This window comes from Eptesicus fuscus, chromosome 2 (assembly GCF_027574615.1).
Source record: "Eptesicus fuscus isolate TK198812 chromosome 2, DD_ASM_mEF_20220401, whole genome shotgun sequence".
NCBI classification, from domain to species: domain Eukaryota; kingdom Metazoa; phylum Chordata; class Mammalia; order Chiroptera; family Vespertilionidae; genus Eptesicus; species Eptesicus fuscus.
Window position 1 is genome coordinate 70,580,410 of NC_072474.1, and position 21,176 is coordinate 70,601,585.

At 37.5% G+C, this 21,176-nt stretch overlaps 1 non-coding gene across 1 annotated transcript; it reads right to left on the reverse strand.

The window, feature by feature from the left end:
- Nucleotides 1–15,273: 15,273 nt before the first annotated feature.
- LOC114232295 (small nucleolar RNA SNORA28) lies at nucleotides 15,274–15,395 on the reverse strand. Its single transcript, XR_003618331.2, has one exon. It is a non-coding gene; the product is annotated as a small nucleolar RNA SNORA28 (small nucleolar RNA).
- Nucleotides 15,396–21,176: the final 5,781 nt, after the last annotated feature.

Below are 21,176 nucleotides of genomic sequence, written 5' to 3' on the forward strand. Positions count from 1 at the left end.
GAAGGCAGAGTTACAAACATTTCCAGCCACCTGTTCCCAAATTAATAAAATGGACTAAGATTTTTCAGTATCTAAGTCAATAATCTGTGATCAACTTTTATCCACAGGTGAACCAGGCTTGTGGGTCCCCATAAGAGACTTGTTGAATCACTTAATATAGTGAGTTCTATTAAACTTTATTCTTTGACCTTTTCTACCATTCAAGGAAGTGTCCAGAGGAATGCAGAGATAAAAGAGTTTTGTCCACATACCCTCCTCTGCTTTTACCCCCACTTGCTTTCTTATTCTCTCCACTTGCTTTCTTACTCTCTACAGAGGCAGCTGTGACATCCTGCATGGATAAGGAAATGATGTATATCTTCTGCCACCCACTTAGAAATACTTTGGTGTCATTGGCTATGATTATTTTTCTCTCATCCCCACCCCCATCTCTAGCCCTGTCTATCCAGTATGAGAACATGGAAACTCATGTTGGAAAATGTGATCTACTTGGTCCCCAAACTTAACCTTGCTTATTCTTGGGTGATTATATTAAGAACGGATTTTTTTCATTGTATTCTACTGTAGGGTTTTTTTGTTTGTTTGTTTGTTTTGTTTTGTTTTGGGGTTTTTTTTGCAGTAAATAAAGAAAGTTATAGTTTTCTTATTTTTAAAAGATATGTCATCTCATAGAACAAGAAAATGATGGGTGGGTAGATTTAAATATTAACTTAATTTTCTTTATTTTAAAGCATTCTTCAGAGAACTACTGTGTTTTCAGTAGCAAAGATGTGGTGCATTTAAAATAAATTTGATTCACTCAGGAATGTTAAGGACAACTCTAGTACAAAAGGAATTAAACTTGCTGGGTGTATTATGGCTTTGGATAAGATAAACAGTTTGAAGAAGGATATGATATCACTCATCTCTTTAGGAAAGCATTTCTCTGTCTTAGAGTTAAAGCTCCAGGCGGAGGAAATGGGAAGGCGGGAGAACATGGACCAGTTCCAGAGGAGATGTTGGGTCATGGAGAATGAATGAGTCAACAGACATCAGAGGGCGTGTAGAGAGGGATTGGAAAGAGGGAAGAACGGAAGCAGTGGGGCCTTTGAGTGCCCTCGCACCTACACCCATGCACACACACCAGGCTCTTCGGGGATACGATGATAAGTCCTTAGTACTTTCAAAGAGTGACTGTGTACCCCAAGCAACCAACTCACTTCCACAAACCGGCTTGGCTCTGGGAGAGAATCTGACACACCAAAGTTAGGGAGGTGATGAAAGTAGAAGAATCTCTACAGTAGAAGAAAGAGCATTGTAAATTGTCAGCATTTCAGTCTTTTGTTTAGAAAGGTTGGGAAGGAAATGAGAAGTCACTTCTTGAGGAGAAGCAATGCAAACAAAATTGGTGGCACTTAGTTGTGGCAAGATTGGGTGTTTAAGGCACTCTATAGATCTCTTTATGCGATCTGTGTGAGGTATTTTCATTTCCCAGGGGACGTGGATAGGTGAAGGACCCTTATTTCTGTGAATTTCTATATATTTCTGCAGCTCAGGCCTCTAGCACATAGACCTGACATTTGACCAAGTCTTTTATCATATCTTGTTCATCATATTTACATTCCTAGCATTAAAAAATCTTTGAATTTTTTGTAAAATTGATATTCTGAGGATCTTAAAATTTTTTACAGGAATTTCTTACTTAATACCTATGCACTTTTAATTAAACAAATGGAACCACTGCTGTCATCCCCACTATATCATATGGCATTAAGAAAATTTGCTACTCACATGAAGCAAGTAAATGAATAAAATAAAAGTATGGCCTTAGTCTTTCAAATTAATGTTCTATCTTTTTGACATTTTTTCCTGAAGTAAACCAAATATGCTTGAAAATAAAATAAAATGCCTTCTATTTCACCATCATTACAGCTTCCAGTGTGATCTATTAAACTATTAAATAAGATTATGTTACTTATATTAACTAGGAATTTTTCCCATAAGAGAGAAAAAAAAACATCTAATAATTTCATTACGGCCAAAAGCACCTTGTGATCTGGCCTCTGCCTGCCTCTATGAGTGGTCACCATACACCTTACTCTGTATCTAATTGTCTTAAAGTAATAAAGAATGCACTCTGTTACACTAAAAAATATTGTTAATAAATTAGATAGGCACTCAACTCCAACCTCGTGTTTTTTTGTTTTTTTTTTTGCCCCTGACAAAGATGTCCCTCCCTCCTGCCTGGAACACATTTCTTCTCTTCATGTGAACATTTAGGACTTTGAGTCTGCTGAAACTCACTTCTGCGTATACCAGTATAAGTGATTACACATGTCATGATTTGCAATAATTTATTTAAGTATATGTTTATATTTTTAATATTGTCTTCTCCATAGGACTCTGATGCAAGAGCAGGACTGATATTCTGATGGTTCCACTGTAGCCTGATAAGGGTGCTATGTGTCTGCTTTTTCCATCATGGATACCGAGTGCCTAGCATAGTGTCTAGAACAACGTAGGCACTCACAACATTTGTTTAATAAATGAAAAATTGACAAAGCCAGAGCATGCCCTTATGAAATCAATTTTCTGAATTCAATTAATCCAGCCTTTATTGAACTCTTTTTTAAATATATTTTATTGATTTTTTACAGAGAGGAAGGGAGAGAGATATAGAGAGTTAGAAACATCGATCAGCTGCCTCCTACACACCCCCCACTGGGGATGTGCCCGCAACCAAGGCACATGCCCTCGACCGGAATTGAACCTGGGACGCCTCAGTCCACAGGCCGACGCTCTATCCACCGAGCCAAACTGGTTTCGGCCTTTATTGAACTCTTATCATTGTCAGAAGAGAGTAGTTCAAGAACCATCAGAATCAGCTGGGGCTTGGTGAAAAGACTGAATCTCAGGTACAAACCTGCAGAGTCACAATCTGCTATTTCACACGATACTCAGGTGCTTCAAAGTGCACATTAGAGTAAAAATGCAACAGTGCACAGCTATGTACTAAGCATGGAAAAATAAGAAGCTGACAACTTGGCTGGCCAGCATGACTTGTAAACCAAGAGGCTGTGGTTTGATTCCTGCCCAGGTTACAGCTAGATCCTCAGTAGGGGTATGCAGGAGGCAGCTGATCAATGAGAAGCTGATTACTCATACTCTTCACTTTCAAGCAACCTTCATGGCTTACCAAATGGGCCAATTCTTATTTTAAATATGGGTGAAAAATTTGCCAGTTATTCTAAAATCTCTACATACTACCTTCTGTATTTCTTATAAATCATATAATAAAACAATTCTATTACAAAGTTTATGATTTCCTGTCTTGGCATATTGTCTTAATCTAAGCAAATATAATCAGATTTGGGGTCTAATCTAAAATATAAAGGTATACAGAGTATTGAAATTCTACTGTGGTTTTTAAATAAGTACAATTATCTCATTTAAAAAATATTAGTGAATAAAGGTAAAATCATAGTGATACATAATAAACTCACTCAGATTGGTGACTCACATATCTTTCATGCATGTCTTCAAAGGCTCAGTGGACTTTCACATAAAAAGAATTTTTGCCTTTTACTTACTTCAACAGAGTCAATTGATTTCCTGTTAATCAAGATTTGAAAATGTCACTGAGATTTATTTTAGAATAAACTAGGACAATTTAGAAGGACCCAGGCCAATATCCGGAATGCCAGAGGTGATCAAATGAACTTTGATTCAAAGCAAACAATGTTACAAGTTCCATAGCTATTCTGACATTCTCAACTCAGGAGCCTTCTTTATCAAAGGGCAGAGAGAGAGAATGCATTTGTGCATGCCAAGGCGTGTTTAAGCTTAGCATTTAGCATATGAGGTAGCTGCCAATTACAAATTTTGCATATTAAGCAAAATTTAATTTATAATTATCATTGTACTCATTAAAATGTTTTGACTCATAGTACTGAAAAAATAAGGTAAGGCACTAATTTGTCCTGTAAGACCCCAAACCCAGAACCTAAATTCACAAGACCACTCATGGATTACTAAATTGAATATTTTATTGTAGTGTCTATTAGTGTAATAGGATGCTTTAGCTTACTTCCATTAGATTCTGTAACTACCCAAATGAGCAGAGACAAAGAACTAAGTTCTGATGAAGGTGAATTCAGGGCACTGCCCAAGTATGGAAGTGTCCAAAGCTCTTCAGAAATGTCCAAGAGACCTGGCGGAGGCTCCAGTGTTGCTGAGGCAGTACAGTGTAGAGGCTAAGGTATAGGCTTTGGAGTCATAGGACTGGACCCAAATCCTGATGCCCATTACTTGCAGCAAGCCTCATCTATGGATCAATGATAATAGTCATCTCTGAAAAGTTTTCAAGGATTAAGTCAAATAATCAGACAATGCCTGGAATTTACTATTAACAATTAAAATAGTATAATAGAATGAAAACAAAACTTTAAAAATCATCAAGCTTTCTGGGGACTTCAAAAGCATGATGTAAAATGGCTATATCTTAACACCATTCTTACTAGTGGCTAGCTTTGGCCAAATCATTCATTCATTCAACGTATATTGATTGAGAATCCATATTGCATTATGACAATTACTAGGGATCTAAAAAGAACACAAAAAGGTTGTAAAATACAACTTGGAATTTAGTGGAGATAAGATTTTTAAAGTAATTATTATACCACCAAAAACTATATAAATTGTGATAAATATGGAAGAAAATCATAGTATGCTATCAGAATATATATCAAGAAGAATGGACTTAAATTGCAAGGTCAGGAAAGGCTTCTGAGAAAACGTGACTTTTCACTTGAGATGTGAAGAATGAAGAGGAGCTTGCTAAGGCAAGAAGATATAGGAGCAATCCTGGTAAGATACAGTTTTGAGTCTGACAGAGTTTACGCTATGGGAAGAGCTGATCTGGCAAAGAGTGGTGGGAAATGGTGCAAACCCTGGGGGTATTTTACCCTGAGCACGTGGGCTACCATTGAAGGGTTTTAAGCAGAGGTGGTCTGATCACGCTGGTTTCAGTGTGGTGGATGAATTAGAATGTGACCGTTGTGAAAGGCAGGAGACTAGTTTATTAAGGGAATGTCTTAAAACACTGGAAACTGAATTTACCTTTCACACATTCTCTGTGTAAGGCAACTTTACTGTAGAATGAGAAGCATGGGGCAAGTTAGGGTTTTACAAGCTCACATTCCAGTTCCCTTTTAGACTAGTTTAAAAGATGTATTTGCTGAGGGAATAACTAAAAACTGTCTATGTTGGCTCATCCACTTGCAACAAATATTTATTGAGGTTTCTCATGTGCCACTTACCATCTTAGGCCCTGGGAATAGAGCTGGGAACAAAACACATGAAAACATTGCTCTCATCAATATTACATTCTAATGGAGGAAGAACTTAAACAAGTAAGCAAATAAATACATAATATATAATATGATAATACCTATGAATAAAAATAAATCCCAGTGAGAGGATAGAGAGTAAAGGAGGGTGGTAGAATTTTGGAGTGGTCAGAAAGAATTTCTCAGAGAAGGTGATTTTTGAGCACAAATAAAGATTAGGTAATATAAAATCTATACCAAGATCATTTCAGGTTTGAGGAACATAAGTAAGTGCAAAGGCCCTGAGATTAGTGCTGTGCTTAAGGTGGGAGGAAGGGTGAAGGGAGGTGGAGGAGAGTATAGGGAGGACAAATGGTGATAGATGGAGACTTGACTTGGGGTGGTGAATGTATAATTACTAGGGATCTAAAAAGAACACAAAAAGGTTGTAAAATACAACTTGGAGTTGATCATTCTGTACAGATGATACCCATTGTGCAGCTGAAACCCATATAATTTTGTTAACCAATGTCACCCAAATAAATTAAATAAAAAGACAAAAAATTAAAAGAAAAACAGAATGAACATGATTGAATCATCACCACTACCAACACTACCATTGTCATATTTATCACCACCATCACTACCATCACCACCACCCTCAGCATTATCATCATCTCCTCCTCCTCCTCCACCCAACCACCATCACCACCACCCACCACCACCACCACCACCACCACCACCACCACCATGATCCTGTAACACTGGGAAACTTTTCTAGAAACTTCATAGGACATGCTCTTGATTTGGCTCCATTAGAGATAGTCTTACATTAGGCAGAGCATAGAGCTCAATAAAAGTCTAAATCTTTAAGGATGCCCAGGTTTTATAACACTAGGATTTTAAAAGTTAAGAAAACAAATCATTTTTAGGCAGATAGTTTCAGTTTTCAGCATGAGTAGGAATCAACTGAGCCACTTAATAAAAGTGCCCATTCCTGTATAAATATCTTGATTTATTAGATCTAGAGTGAGCCCCAGGAATCCATATGTGCATATAGTTGGTTTTTTATGCAAGTGGTCCGAGGACTATGCTTTAAAAAATTCAATTTTAATGCCTTTTTGGGTTTTGAGATCTCACAACTTTTACAGTTTAAAATCACTTTCATCATTGCACATCTGTGCTTGAACTCAATAACGGGGACCTAACATATTGTTCTTCAGATCACAAAAGCGAGACAAGTCAAGACAAACCAACCTTAATGAGAAAATATGTACTATCTAAAGACTGATGGAGAAGTGAGACCAAGTAGTTAAAATTCATTGTCACTTGAATTATGAGACTGATGACAATTATAATTTTGCTGTAATGTACTTTCACTTTTCTAATTGGCCTCAATGATAAATCTTTTTCTCCTAATATAACTTATGGGGAATTCTTAAATAGATGCTATTTACAAAAGATCTGACACCTGGCATTTCTAGATAGTAATTTCATAGTTAATTAAGGTATGCCAAAGATGATTTACATAAATAGTATTTATTTTCAAGTAGTAGAGTATACAAATATTCATGGCCTTTAATAATACTTCATAATATTTCAATATCCCATTCTTATTATCACAATAATAAATAAAAACTATCAATGTATTGAAAAATTTTAAGGAGTCCCAATTAATAGAGAACTTTGGTTAATAAAATGATGGATAATAGAAAACTGATAAAACTATATTCCTTCCTTCAAATATCAATATTTGCAACATAGAAATGTTGTGCTTACAATAAAATATTTCTTGCTTTTATATCAAGCATCAGTTGATAATTTCATCTTGCTTAATTACTTGGTAGTAGCCAAAGTGTCCTCTACACAACCTTCATGCCAAGATGATTATCTCATTTTCCAATCTTTAGAAGTAGTGACTGGAGCATCATCCTGTTCTGCCTTAGAAAAGGAAAGTGACACCTAATATGGGTCAGCTGTTTGGGTATGTAGTGTGCTTTTTTTTCTTCCCTACTACTTAGTTCTTTTTATTACCTCATTTCAAAAGGTTAATAAGGGGCTGGGAGACATCTGTTCCTGAAAACATAAACCTGAGATTAGCATTCATAGAAACATAGAGGATATTAATACAGAAAACACTAATTTTAGATCAGACACTGAAATTCTGACCTTCAGATGATTTACTCTTCTTTTGTAAATAATTTTCAACGTGCTTTCTAACATAATAATGGTTATTGTGATGATAATTTTAGTAGAAGGTTGAACTTGAAAGTAGACTGTTTTTTCATCCATGTGTATCACACTTATATTTGTACTTAAAATTCAAAATAACTCTTCTCTCACCCCCACCTCCACACCTCAAGTCTCAGTATACTGGTAATTCTTTAATCAGTTGTCTGCATTGAATAGTATCCTGCTCCCAGTTAAGCACCAAGAGATTTTTGAACAGAATCACTGCTATTTGTCCATTAGGCTTGCTAGCATTCCTAAAAAGACATTTGATCACAAAATCCAATAAGCTTAGATTCTAAAATCCACAGCAGAATTTTAATAACTGGAAGCAGTTAAATTTTTGGCCAAAGATCAACCCAACCCACCCTGCAGTCTGGGTGCCAGTGTGCCAGTGAGCCAGGATGCTACTCTGAGTAAAGTAGGGCCATTTATGGTTTTTCCTCATTTCACTTCCTCCTTCCCAAGGGCAGTTTGTTTTTTAATTTAAATTCTTTATTGTTTAAAGTATTTCATAAATCTCTTTTTCCTCCCATTGACATCTTCCAGGCTGCTTCTGCCCCCTAGCACATGCCCTCACCCCCTATTGTCTGTGTCCATTGGCTATGGTTATCTGCATGCATACAAGTCCTTTGGTTGATCTCTTACCCCCTCCCCTGCCTTCCCTCATAGATTGGATGGTCTGTTCCATGCTTCTGTGTCTCTGGATCTATTTTTGTTCAACAGTTTATGTTGTTCATTATATTCCACAAATGAGTGAGATCATGTGATATTTATCTTTCTCTGACTGGCTTATTTCACTTGGCATAATGCTCTCCAGGTCCATCCATGCAGTTGCAAATCGTAAGAGATCAGCATAGTATTCCACTGTGTAGATGTACCACAGTTTATTAATCCGCTCATCTGCTGATGGGCACATAGGCTATTTCTAAATCTTAACTATTGTAAATTATGCTGCTATGAACATAGGGGTGTATATATTCTTTCTGATTGCTATTTCTGATTTCTTGGGGCATATTCCTAGAAGTGGGATTACTGGTTCAAATGGCAGTTCTATTTTTAATTTTTTGAGGAAACTCCATACTGTTTTCCACAGTGGCTGCACCAGTCTGCATTCCCACCAGCCATGCACAAGGGTTCCTTTTTCTCCACATCCTCACCAGCACTTGTCATTTGTTGACTTGTTGATGTTAGCCATTGTGACAAGTGTGAGATGGTACCTCATTGTTTTGATTTGGATCTCTCAGATAATTAGTGACTTTGAGCATTTTTTCATATGTCTCTTGGCCTTCTGTATGTCTACTTTCAAAAGTGTCTATTTAGGTCCTTAGCCCATTTTTTGATTGGATTGTTCATCTTCCTTTTGTTAAGTTGTATGAGCTCCCTATGAATTTTGGTGATTAAACGCTTATCAGATGTAACATTGGCAGATATGTTCTCCCATGCAGTGGGAGCTCTTGTTGTTTTGTTAATGGTTTCTTTTGCTGTGCAGAAGGTTTTTATTTTTATGTAGTCCCATTTGCTTATTTTCTCTTTAGCTTCCATTGTCCTAAGACATATATCAGTAAAGACATGGCTACCTATGTATTCTTCTAAGATTTTTATGGTTTCCCATCTTACATTTAAGTCCTTTAGCTATTTTGAGTTTATTTTTGTGTATGGTGTAAGTTGATAATCTACTTTCATTTTTTTGCATGAATCTGTCCAATTTTCCCAACACCATTTATTGAAAAGACTGTCTTGACTCCATTGTATGCCTTTTCCTCCTTTGTCAAATGTTAATTGAACATAATGGATTGGGTCAATTTCTGAGTTCTCTGTTCTATTCCATTGGTCTATATGTCTGTTTTTGTGCCAGTACCAGGCAGTTTTGTAATATAGCTTGAAATCTGGTATTGTCATCCCTCCAACTCTGTTCTTTCTTAGGATTCCTGTGGCTATTTGGGGTCTTTCTTCATTCCATATAAATTTTTGGAGAGTTTGTTCTAGGTCTGTGAAATATGCCATTGGTATTTTAACGAGTATTGCATTGAATCTATAGAGCACTTTGGGTAGTATGGAGATTTTAATGATGTTGATTCTACCAATCCATGAAGATAGTATATTCTTCCATTTGTTTATGACTTCCTCTCTCTCTTTTTTCAACATCCTGTAGTTTTCTGAGTATAGGTCTTTTACCTTCTTAGTTAAGTTTATTCCTAGGTATCTTAATTTTTTTGTTGCAATGGTAAATGGGATTTTTTAATTTGTTTCTCTTTCTGTGAGTTCATTATTGGTGTATAAAAAAGCCATAAATTTCTGGGTGTTAATTTTGTATCCTGCTACATTGCTGAATTCATTTATTAAATCTAGTAGTTTTTTGATGGAGTCTTTAGAGTCTTCTAGATACAATATCATGTCATCTGCAAATAATGAGAGTTTTACTTCTTTTCCAGTTCAGATAACTTTTATTTCTTCTTCTTGTCTGATTGCTATGGCCAGCACTTCCAGTACTATGTTGAACAGGAGTGGTGAAAGTGGGCATCCTTGTCTGGTTCCTGTTCTTAGGGGAAATGGTTTTAGTATTTGCCCATTGAGTAGGATGTTGGCTATAGATTTGTCATGTAAGGCTTTTATTATGTTGAGGTATTCATACCTTTATTCACACTTTGCTGAGAGTATATATATATATATATATATATATATATATATATATATATAAAGGTGTTGGCCCTAGCTGGTTTGGCTCAAGAATAGAGCCTTGGCCTGCAGACTAAAGGGTCCCAGGTTTGATTCCAGCCAAGGGCACATGCCCAGGTTGTGGGCTCGATCCCCAGTGGGTGGTGTGCAGGAGGCAGCTGATCAATGATTCTCTCTCATCATTGATGTTTCTATCTGTCTCTCCCTCTCTCTTCCTCTCTGAAATCAATAAATTTTAAAATTTTAAATTTTTTTTTAAAGAAAGGATGTTGGATTTTGTCAAATGCTTCTCTGAATCAATTGATATTATCATGTGGTTTTTGTCTTTTATTTTGTTTATGTGATATATCATGTTTATTGATTTGCGGATATTGTTCCAGGCTTGCATCCCTGGAATAAATCCCACTTGGCCATGGTGTATGATCTTTTTAATGTATTATTGGATATGATTTGATAAAATTTTGTTGTGGGTTTTAGAATCTATGTTCATTAGGGGTAATGGCCTGTAGTTCTCTTTCTTTGTGGTGTATTCATCTGGTTTTGGTATTAGGGTAATGCTGGCTTCATAGAAAGAGCTTGAAAGTGTTCCTTCCTCTTGAATTTTTTGGAATAGTCTGAGGAGGATTGGTGTTAGTTCTTCTTTGGTAAAACTCCCCCGTGAAACCATCCAGATTCCCAAGGGTAGTTTTGATCAGAAAGGCCTGAGAGTCTGATTTCTTCAGATCATGCTATAGTCCCCAGCTGCCTCTCTGATGAAGCCACATTTCTTTTGAGAGTACAGCACTTAATAGGTAGTTGTTCATTTAAAATAGTAGGACTGCAGCAATGTGATGGGCTGATTTTTTACTGCCAGTTAGCAAAGGAAAAAGCACATGTCTCTTGAATGTTTTGGGCTGTGCCAGTCTGCAACTGTGCTGTGGCACGTCAGTAATGCTGTAAGGCATATGAAGCAGCCCCAGAAGTTGAAATCTTAGCATTTCATTCATTCCCTGGAATGTAAGCTTCATGACAGCAGGAGCTGTGAGCATAAGCTTCACTGTATCTCAAAGGCCTAGACAGAGGCGGCCACAGAAGTTCTGGATAGTATTAATTGAAGCAAATGGAATTCGCTAATCATTTATTGAAGATAAATTTATTGAACACTTACCAAGTAAAACCATTTGTCAAATACTTATGTGGAATACAAAGGTAAATAAGATACAGAAGTTAACCTTAAAGGATTTTTAGTTTATTAGAGGAGTTAAGGATGCTAATACAAAGAAGAAAATGATAGGCAATATTAGAGAGGTATTGGTTTTGTATTTTTAAAATTATTTTAAAGACATTTCTCCATACCAACTTAATGCCTTGGAAAACACTCTGAAAAGTGCTGCATGCCAAATAAATGTGAAGGATTATTATAGTTCTAAATGGTTGTTTTCTCTGAATAGTCCAATGTTGAAGGCACTGCTTTAAGAGACTTCCTCTTCCTAGTTTTCTACAGATGTCTAAACCAAAGATGCAGACAATTTATAAGATCATCATCTTGGCCTAGCTGCACATCAGAATCACCTTCAGAGTTCTCAAAACTCCCAATGTTCAGGCCACACCCAGACCAATCAAGTCTGAATCTCAGGGCATAGACCCACACATCTCCACTTGATAAAGCTCTCCAAGGGATCTCATTGGTTAAGACCATTGTTCCTAATCCTGTCTACTCATAAGAATCATGAGGAGCTACTAAAAACCAAGTGTAACCCAAAGGGATGCAGATTAATTTGTCTGGAATAGGACCTAGGCATAGATATATTTGTTTAATCTTTTAAAGTTTATAGTAATATGTAATCAGGGTTGATATGAACAGAGTTAGGGAATAACAAAAATTATACCTAATTGTGGGGAAAATATATTTTTGTCATTGTCTATTGTTACTTGTCATCTGTAATAAGTATTAGCAAGTTTAAGAGACTACTCTACTAATTTGTCCCAATTTTAAGTGATTATGACAATGATCACAATGGGTTTCTATCCCTAAACCTATGACTGGTTGGGCCTGGGCAGGCATAGACTGTCCTGAAATTCTTGGCCCCATGAGCTGGTATGGTCACTCTTAGTCATTTCTCTTTGATGGAAAAAGCCTGGGCATGAATAGCGTGCAAGCCTGTGTGATCATTTCAACACAGATGTCACCACCCATAGGAGCCTCCATCTGGGAAGGAAACTTATTTATCCCTTGCACATCTTACATGGGTAAAACAAAACATTGTGTTATTTCAACTGTGATTTGTTTATAAATACTTCTGTTGTGTAATCCATGATAAAGTTTGGAAAGTTCTTGAATGATCAGTTTCTCAGAACTATTGACATAAATGGATCCTTCTGACGCATTGCATCAACTATTTATAAAAAGAAAGGATTGCAAATTGAAAGTTTACTGATAAAGTCATAGACCTTCAATCAAAGGCAAAATTACCAACTTTAATTTCAAAATTTAAATAACAGCATGCTGGTTTTACAGTCTTGAGAGGGTCTGTGTGATTTAAATGTACAAAGAAGAAGTGAGTGAAAGGTGAAGGAAAAGGTGAAATAGTTACAGGAAGACTAATGATTCTAAGTGAAGTCAGCAAGAATTCTGGTTCTTTCAGAGAAAAGAATTGACTCATCTCTTGACATTTAATTCATTTTACTTAGATCACTTAATATAAAATTTTCCTTATGCCTTCAAATAACTTCACATTTCCATTCAAATGAATCACATGAGTGGTAATCTAGGGCAGTTTATTTTGTTAGAAGTTTTTTTTTTGTTTTTTTTTTTTGTTGTTGTTCAGCTTCACCTGAACAAAGTCTGACAAGTTATGGATTCATAACTGCAAAACTCTTCTTTGAGGAAAGCAACTTTGATGAGAAATGGAATCTAAGACAGCATTCGTGTGCTTCTGTTCAATTTTCCAGCATATTGTCTAACTGATCATAGGCTCAAATACCAACTTCATTAAAGGGTCCACTCCTTCTGGTTAGCCTTGGCTTCTCAGAATAGCCCTTCTTTTGGTAGAAGAGAAGGTACCATGCATGTTCTGAATATCCATTGGATATGTTATTCCATGTAATTTGTACCACAATCCTAGAAGTTACGGTAGACAATTACACTAATTTTAAAGAGTAGAAAACAAAAATTATTAGAAATAACTAATATTTGTTTTAAAATATTTTATCATGTTCATTTTTATAGATGTAAATTTATAATTTGAAAAAATCTACATCCATATTTTAGATTATTCATTTATACTCAGTTGATCCCATACCACTTAAGCTAGTTGGCAGCTAAGTGAATTGCAGGCCATTGGGGAAAAAAAATTACAGGCATAGGAAAAAAGAAAATCTGTGAAACACTGGACTCTCAAATACAAACCTAAAATGTTAGGTCAATTATACTTGGATTAAGGGATTTTAAAAAGTATGTGTCATGTATTCTACTATCTGAATCTTTGAAAAGCTACCTTGCCCATTGATATCCTTCTTTCTTTCCTCTTCTTTTTAAATATACTTTTAGGGACACAAATTAAGGCCTTGCTAGTTGTCTGAGCTGATAACTCAACAGCCCACAGTGAGAACCTATCTGGGAGCCATACTAATAAAATTAGAATCTATACTAATAAAATTCTAGGTGGTCCTTTGTGATGTCGTCACAAGATGGCCGCCACAAGATAGCCACCACAAGATGGCCACACGCAGAGCAGAGGCAGGGCCTGGCAGCTGCTCCTTGTGGTGAGGCCTGGGGATCCCGTGGCTCCGTGCAGCATGGAGGAGGCCAGTCCTGGCATCTCTGCTGCCTCGTGTGGAGGAGGCGGGTCATGGAAGAGGAGGTGGGTCATGGCAGGGGAAGGCAGTTGTGGGAGATCAGGCCGCAGGGGAGGGCAGTTGGGGGAAATTGGGCCAGCAGGGGAGGGCAGTTAGGGGTGATTGGGCAGGCAGGGGAGCAGTTAGGCATCAATCAGGCCAGCAAGAGAGTGGTTAGGGGGCAATCAGGCTGGCAGGCAGAAGCAGTTAGGGGCAATCAGGCAGGCAGGCAGGTGAGCGGTTAGGAGCCAGCGGTCCCAGATTGTGAGAGGGATGTCCCAGATTGGAGAGGGTGCAGGCCAGGCTGAGAGACACCCCCCCTCTGTGCACAAATTTCATGCACTGGGCCTCTAGTAAATAGATAAAAATTCAGGTTTCTTATTGTAGCTGTTGAGTAGTGGTTCCTGTAAAAGGTGTTGGGGAGGGAGGACACTATTGGTGGCAATGTGTTGTTGCTCTTAGGACAGACCAAAATCTTTAATAGGACCATAGGCCCTACCTAATCTGCCCACCTCACTAGTCTGATCTCCCCCAACTCACCTCCTCACAGTCTGGACTCTGACACACAGGCTTTCCCCAGGGCTTCATATGTGACAGGTTCACTTCATTCTCAGTCTTTGCTCAAATTCTTCTTTTATGTGGACAGGAAACCATTCTCACTCCTTCCACTTAACTCAAATGTGCTCAGGGCTCAGTTTAAACATTTGCTGCTGTGGAACACTCTCCTGATTCCCTCAGATTTGTGTAGATCTGCAACGTACTGCCATAGCACACTCTGGTTCCTCTTCTGTAGCACTTAGCGGTTTCATGATTTCATACTTAATATCTGTCTTCTTTAGTCTAAGGCCATGGTTGGCAAACTGAGGCTCGCGAGCCACATGCGGCTCTTTGGCCCCTTGAGTGTGGCTCTTCCACAAAATACCACGGCCTGGGTGAGTCTGTTTTGAAGAAGTGGCATTAGAAGAAGTTTAAGTTTAAAAAATTTGGCTCTCAAAAGAAATTTCAATCGCTGTGCTGTTGATATTTGGCTCTGTTGACTAATGAGTTTGCTGACCACTGGTCTAAGGGAATAACTAACACATTTACTATCAGTAACAACTTTCTGAGGGAGCTATTATTCCTATTTACAGATGTGGTAACTGAGAGTTAGTGATATTGAATAACTTACCCATGGAGACAGTAAGGGATAAGCCAGGATTTAAACCTGGGTCTTTGACTCCAAACCCATATGTATTTTTTTAACACTGTCTAAGTTTATAGAATGGCTTGTCGCACAAAGGAGAGAGCACTGGAATAGGTTAGACTTTGTTGCTATAGCAAGCTCAAATTCTGTCAGTTTTGACCATCTGCCACAGAGTGTTACTTGCAACAAAGCCATACTCTTAATCACTATTGTTACCTGAGCTTCACCTGCATGTCTTCTTTTCTAATCCATACCTTGCACTTCACACAGTGCCAGAAGTATCTTGAAACTCATACTTAAATGGAAGAATAAATTAGTTGCAAAAAAAAAAAAAAAAGTAAGAATAAGCCATAGCCGGTTTGGCTCAGTGGATAGAGCGTCAGCCTGTGGACTGAAGGGTCCCGGGTTCGATTCCAGTCAAGGGCACATACCCAGGTTGTAGGCTCCACCCCCACTAGGGGAGCATGCAGGAGGAAGCCAATCAATGGTTCTCTCTCATCATTGATGTTTCTATCTCTCTCTTCCTCTCCCTTCCTCTCTAAAATCAATAAAGTTATATTTTTTAAAAAGTAAGAGTAAAATAAAATAAGAAACCCTGACATCTGGCAACTCACAGCTAGGACTGAATATAAGCTATACCCACAGAGAATCAAGAAGAGTCAGAGAGGGCCCTGAAACATGACAAAAATAAACCACTTTCCAATCATGTGTCAACACAGAGACAGGGTGTGCTGCAATCACAAAAATACCAAGTGCCCCCCTCCCCTGGCTAAGATGTGCGTCAATTACTTCCTTACCAATGACAAATCCAGCCTCACATCCTTCCTGTCTGACTTTGGCATGTAGTTCTGCCCACGGTTCCCATGGTAGGAGCCATTTTCAAGGATGTAGCTTTGAGTAAGTAAGGTGTTGCTGAGACCATCTGAACAGTACACCTCTATATAAGTTATACAAACTTTTATGATTCTGGTGGGTGGGTACAGAGATCTCATCTTGTGGCTTCCCAAGATGAGCCTTCTATGGAAGTCCCTTGCTTATTAAAATTGTCACCTACAATCCGTAGTGGTCTGCATCTTTCTTAGGTCTCTACTTGCCCTCTATTTACCAGGGTCAGTTTGCAAACCATTAGCAGGAAATCCTTTTACCATTGCTATAGTCCGATGTGTGGCTGTTATAAAGGGGCATGACCTGTTGGGTTTGTTTCCTGATGAAAATATCAAGGCTGAACTCAAATGCTGTGCATCCTGGTAAGAATGTATTATAATCTATGAAAAAGGCACACTTCTTTTATTATTTGATAAATTTACATTTTCTCAATGTAATGTCCCAGACTTATAAAGGAATTCTATGATTTCTCTCATGATTGGATTTCCAAGGTTAGTTTAGTTTCTTACATGTTTTTAAGGACCTAAATTTCAGATCGTATGGGCCTGGATTTAGAAATGATTTCTGTGTTTTTAAAAAAAGATATTTTCTTTGTCATGCAACTCTAAATGTAATTGATTGTAGTTTTATCTGTGTATTGCTATAAAAATAATGTGTACTTGTGTGTGTGTGTGTGTGCGTGTGTGTGTGTGTGTGTGTGTGTGTGTTCGCGTGCGCATGCATGCACATGCTAACAAGGCAAATACTATGTCTATTATAGTCTTGTTTTTGGGCATTTTTACATGCTAGATTGGTCCGAATGTGGAATTATTACTTATATTATCATGTTAGTAGTTAATATTGAACTCTTCTACTAAGTACCACAGAATGACAAATAATCAGAAGACAAATATATATTAATCATAATCATATGAACTGCTAGAGTTTGGATACCAACCTACCGAATAGTACAATGGAAGCTATGGACTGTTGGAGACTGAAGCACCAATTAAAAAGGCAGAAACAATGTGATAATGAGGCAATTTATTTCTACTCCAAGCCTTCATTAGGGTTCCCAGTATGCATAACATGGGGAGCAAATTGTTAACTCTGAGAAGCCAACTATGATTTATACCCATTAACGGAAACTTCCTACTCAGGATTTCTAAATTACATGTCTTTAACAACAGATCAGGAGCCATCATGTGCATTGGAGGGGGAACAAATTCTCAAGATAGCTCCTGAGCATATTCTTCAGTTCAACTTTCTGTTCCACAGCCCAACCCATGTTTTATAAAGAGGCCCTACCCAGTGATAAGCGGCTTATTTATATTCCCACAGCAATATCCTCCTCCTGTAATCTTGACTTCATCTTATGTAAGTACATGACTCACATGCATTGATTGGTCGCTTTCCTGAAACTTGGGGTGAGAGCCAACTCTCAGTTATCTGTGGTATGAGTGCCAGAGACGACTTGAAGAACTGAAATGCATTCGTTATTCCCACTTCTATATTAACAAATAATATTAATCTCCTCTCTGATGTCAACTTTCTTTTACTATTGATTCTAACAAACACAGAAAAGTCCAAAGAGAAAAACTACGTCATTATTGAATAGTTGAGAGCTTTTCATTTCTATTCTCCTTCACAGCCAAGATCCAGGGTAAGTATTTTCCACCAGCAGTCACCACCAACTCCTTCAATCTAGTGCAATCTAACCCTCCATCCCATCATCCACCAAAACACTTGTTAAACCTTCATGACATTCAGAAGTCAAAACCAGTGGCATTTTTTCCCTACCTCAGTTTTTTCTACATTTCTCTTGTACTTGACAGTGTTGACTGCTATTGTAAACCTTGTTTTATTTTTTCTCCTGGTTTTCATGCCATTGGGTTACTTTAGTTGCTTTCCTGGTTATAACCATCAGTAAGTCCTGGTGATATGAAGTGTATTCTAAATGTAGCCCCAAGTTCAACCACTTCTCATCACCTGTACCAATACATCTTTATCCCTAGCCATATTATTAAGCTGATGATTAAAATAACCCTCTACCTCTTCTTCCTTGTCTTGCCCATCTTTAGTCTACTTTCCACAGAGCAAATAAACTGGCCTTTTCAAAATACAAATTATACCAACACCCTATCCCCAATCATCTAATAGCTTATTGCATTTTTAATAAAAGAAACTCTACCGAAGTCTTTGCTCCCTAAATTGCCTATCCTTGCATATCTCTCTGACTTCTCTTGACACTGACCATTGAGCATGCTCCAGCCACACTGACCATACTACCCTTTAAACTTTAGCATTTTTGTACTTGCTGTTCCAGGTAAAAATATTTTTGGCTCCACATGTTTGTATGGCTTTCGCTTTACTGTTATATGTCCCTGTTCATATGTTACCTCCACAGACATACCTCCCTGACCACTCCAGATAAAGCAGCCCTGAAGCTAAAGCATATATGTGTTACTATCTTATTTTTATCTCTACCCATACAATCTTGTGCAAGTTACTGTGTACCTATTTTCTCATCTGAGAAATTAGTCTCATAAAAGTAGTTCTATATCTCATAGTGTTGTCATAGGACCTCCTGACTTCAAGATATGTAACCTTAATCACATCTGCCATGTCCCTTCTACCATGTAAGATGACATAGTCATTGAATAGGACATGGACATCTTGGAGAATGGCGGGGATGAGGAGGCATTTTTCTGCTGACCACACCAATTTAATGCTGTCGCTCCTCTGATCAAGAGCTTTAAATGATATTCATTTTCCATTAATGTGAGGTTTATCGTCTCAGTATGGCTTTGAATGTCCTTCAAACTAAATACTTAACTATTTCCAAATAGAGATCCTATTCTACTGTCAAGATGGTCTCCCTGGCATACCTTAAACATACTATGATTTTTTGGGTGTTTTTGCTGATTATTCTTCCCTGTCCGACAGACTTCCCTTAGCATATCAAAATCCTGTCCATTTTCCAAGGTCCAGTTAAAGTTCTATCTCCCCAATAAAAGTTTCCCTATTAAGGAAATCTTTCTCTAAATTGTTTGATACGATACTATTTGGTATATATGGGGGACTTCTGTTTATCTGTTCAGGATTCATTTATTCTTCCTCTGGTAGTGACACTCTGGTTTTTCTTTAGGGGAAAATTTTCTCCCGTTAGATACAAATTTGGTGGCTTCTCAAGCAAAATGCACTGCCCTCCTGACCAAGAGGTGAATCCATGATCCCAGCTAGGCAATTGGATGCTGTGTCAGACCACAGGCACCCAAGAAATAATAATGCTATGATTTTTAAAACTTCACCTTCTAAAAGTAGAACACAGCTAAGTCACCAGGACTTCCTGGTTCTTTGGCTTTTACGTTAATTCTATCTAACCTCCCATATCCTTCCTAAAAATTTCTTCTTAAGCCAAAATTCTTTTATGTTCTATAAAAATCAAAGAACCCTAACTACTAAAGCTTTGAATTATTTTTTAAATGTCTCCATAATTTCAAATTTCTCTTCTAATTTTCTTGAAAATGGCAATATATTTTACCCTTTCTTTATATATTCCACAACACCTTATATATTACTAGACACAAAAATTCTTTTCAATAATTAACGGTTGACTAATTAGTGAAGTATTGACTTTTATCTTTTTTAAAGAATGTGAATTGCTCTTTATATCAAGTTGAGGGCCAGGAACCTGACATATATTTCCTTGGTATCATTTCTGCCATCCTCAGAATAATGGAAATCATTGCTCTCATTTGCGAGATTGAATGGAAAAGTCACCATTCCACTGATTGTGCTTTTTATGTATGTTTCCTATATCCCGATGAGTATAATAAAAATGCTTATCTAGAATTGTCTATTATCCTATCACAAGGGATTCATTCCAAATGCCTTCATTAAATGACCCTGGGCTGTGCTTATATGAAATTTTTGGAAGACTTTTCTCAAATATCTCTCAGATATTTAGATAAACCAAATGGAGTGTCTGTGTTTGGTTTTATATGAGGGGTAGTTACCGTTAGCTGGTAACCAAACAGGATATTTAATAGATAGCCATGTTTTATGTCTCCTTCTTAATAAATCCATCTTGAAACATAATGAGCATCATTTATGTTTTATAATGTTTTGTAACCATGTGGGATAAAATATGTTTGAAAATTGACCAAAGTCAAATTCAGTGCCTATAATATCTTCCTTTTGAAAATTGTAATATTATATCTAACTCTGGTTCCCTGGAGTTTTCTTTCTTCTGCATAATCTCTTCAAAATGATTGATCCTGCCATTGTTGCAAAAAGTTTAGGGTAGTCTTTTTTTCAAGTCACTTGAAAGTGAGTCCCTCAGCGCTCCCAGAGGATGATATCAGGTTTTTGGCCTGAGTTATAAGAAGGATGAGGTTGAGTTTAATTGAGATGGGAACATTGTAGAAGGAACAACTTTTCAGGGGTGATATGAGTGATTGAACATGTTACCTTTGAAAGTCTCGTGGGTATCCAAGTGATGTTAGATAGGTAGTTGGATAATGAAGTCTGGTAATCAGCAGAAATATCTAGGCTGGGAGTAACCAGTATATAAATGGCAACTAAAGGTATAAGACCTTATGAAATAAAGTAGGGAGTGGCTATATAGAGAAAAAGTTTCAAGATCGAGAAGTGGAGGCACTCCAACATTTATAAATCAGAGGTGGGGGATGGGAGATATGCAGGAATGTCTAGCAAGAGACTGAGAAGCAGGTGGAAAACCAGGTGAATGTGGTATCCTGGAAGCCAAGTGGAAAGTGTTTCAAAAGGGTTCTTTTTTAAAAAAAATATATATATTATTGATTTTTTACAGAGAGGAAGGGAGAGGGATAGAGAGTTAGAAACATCGATGAGAGGGAAACATCGACCAGCTGCCTCCTGCACACCCCCTACTGAGGATGTGTCCACAATCAAGTACATGCCTTTGATCAGAATCAAACCTGGGACCCTTCAGTCCACAGGCCTACACTCTATCCACTGAGCCAAACTGGTTAGGGCTCAAAAGAGTTCTTTTTCTTACTGTCTGGCCTCTCAGACTGTGAACAGAGTCAATCTAATGGTTCTGTCAGAACCCAAGA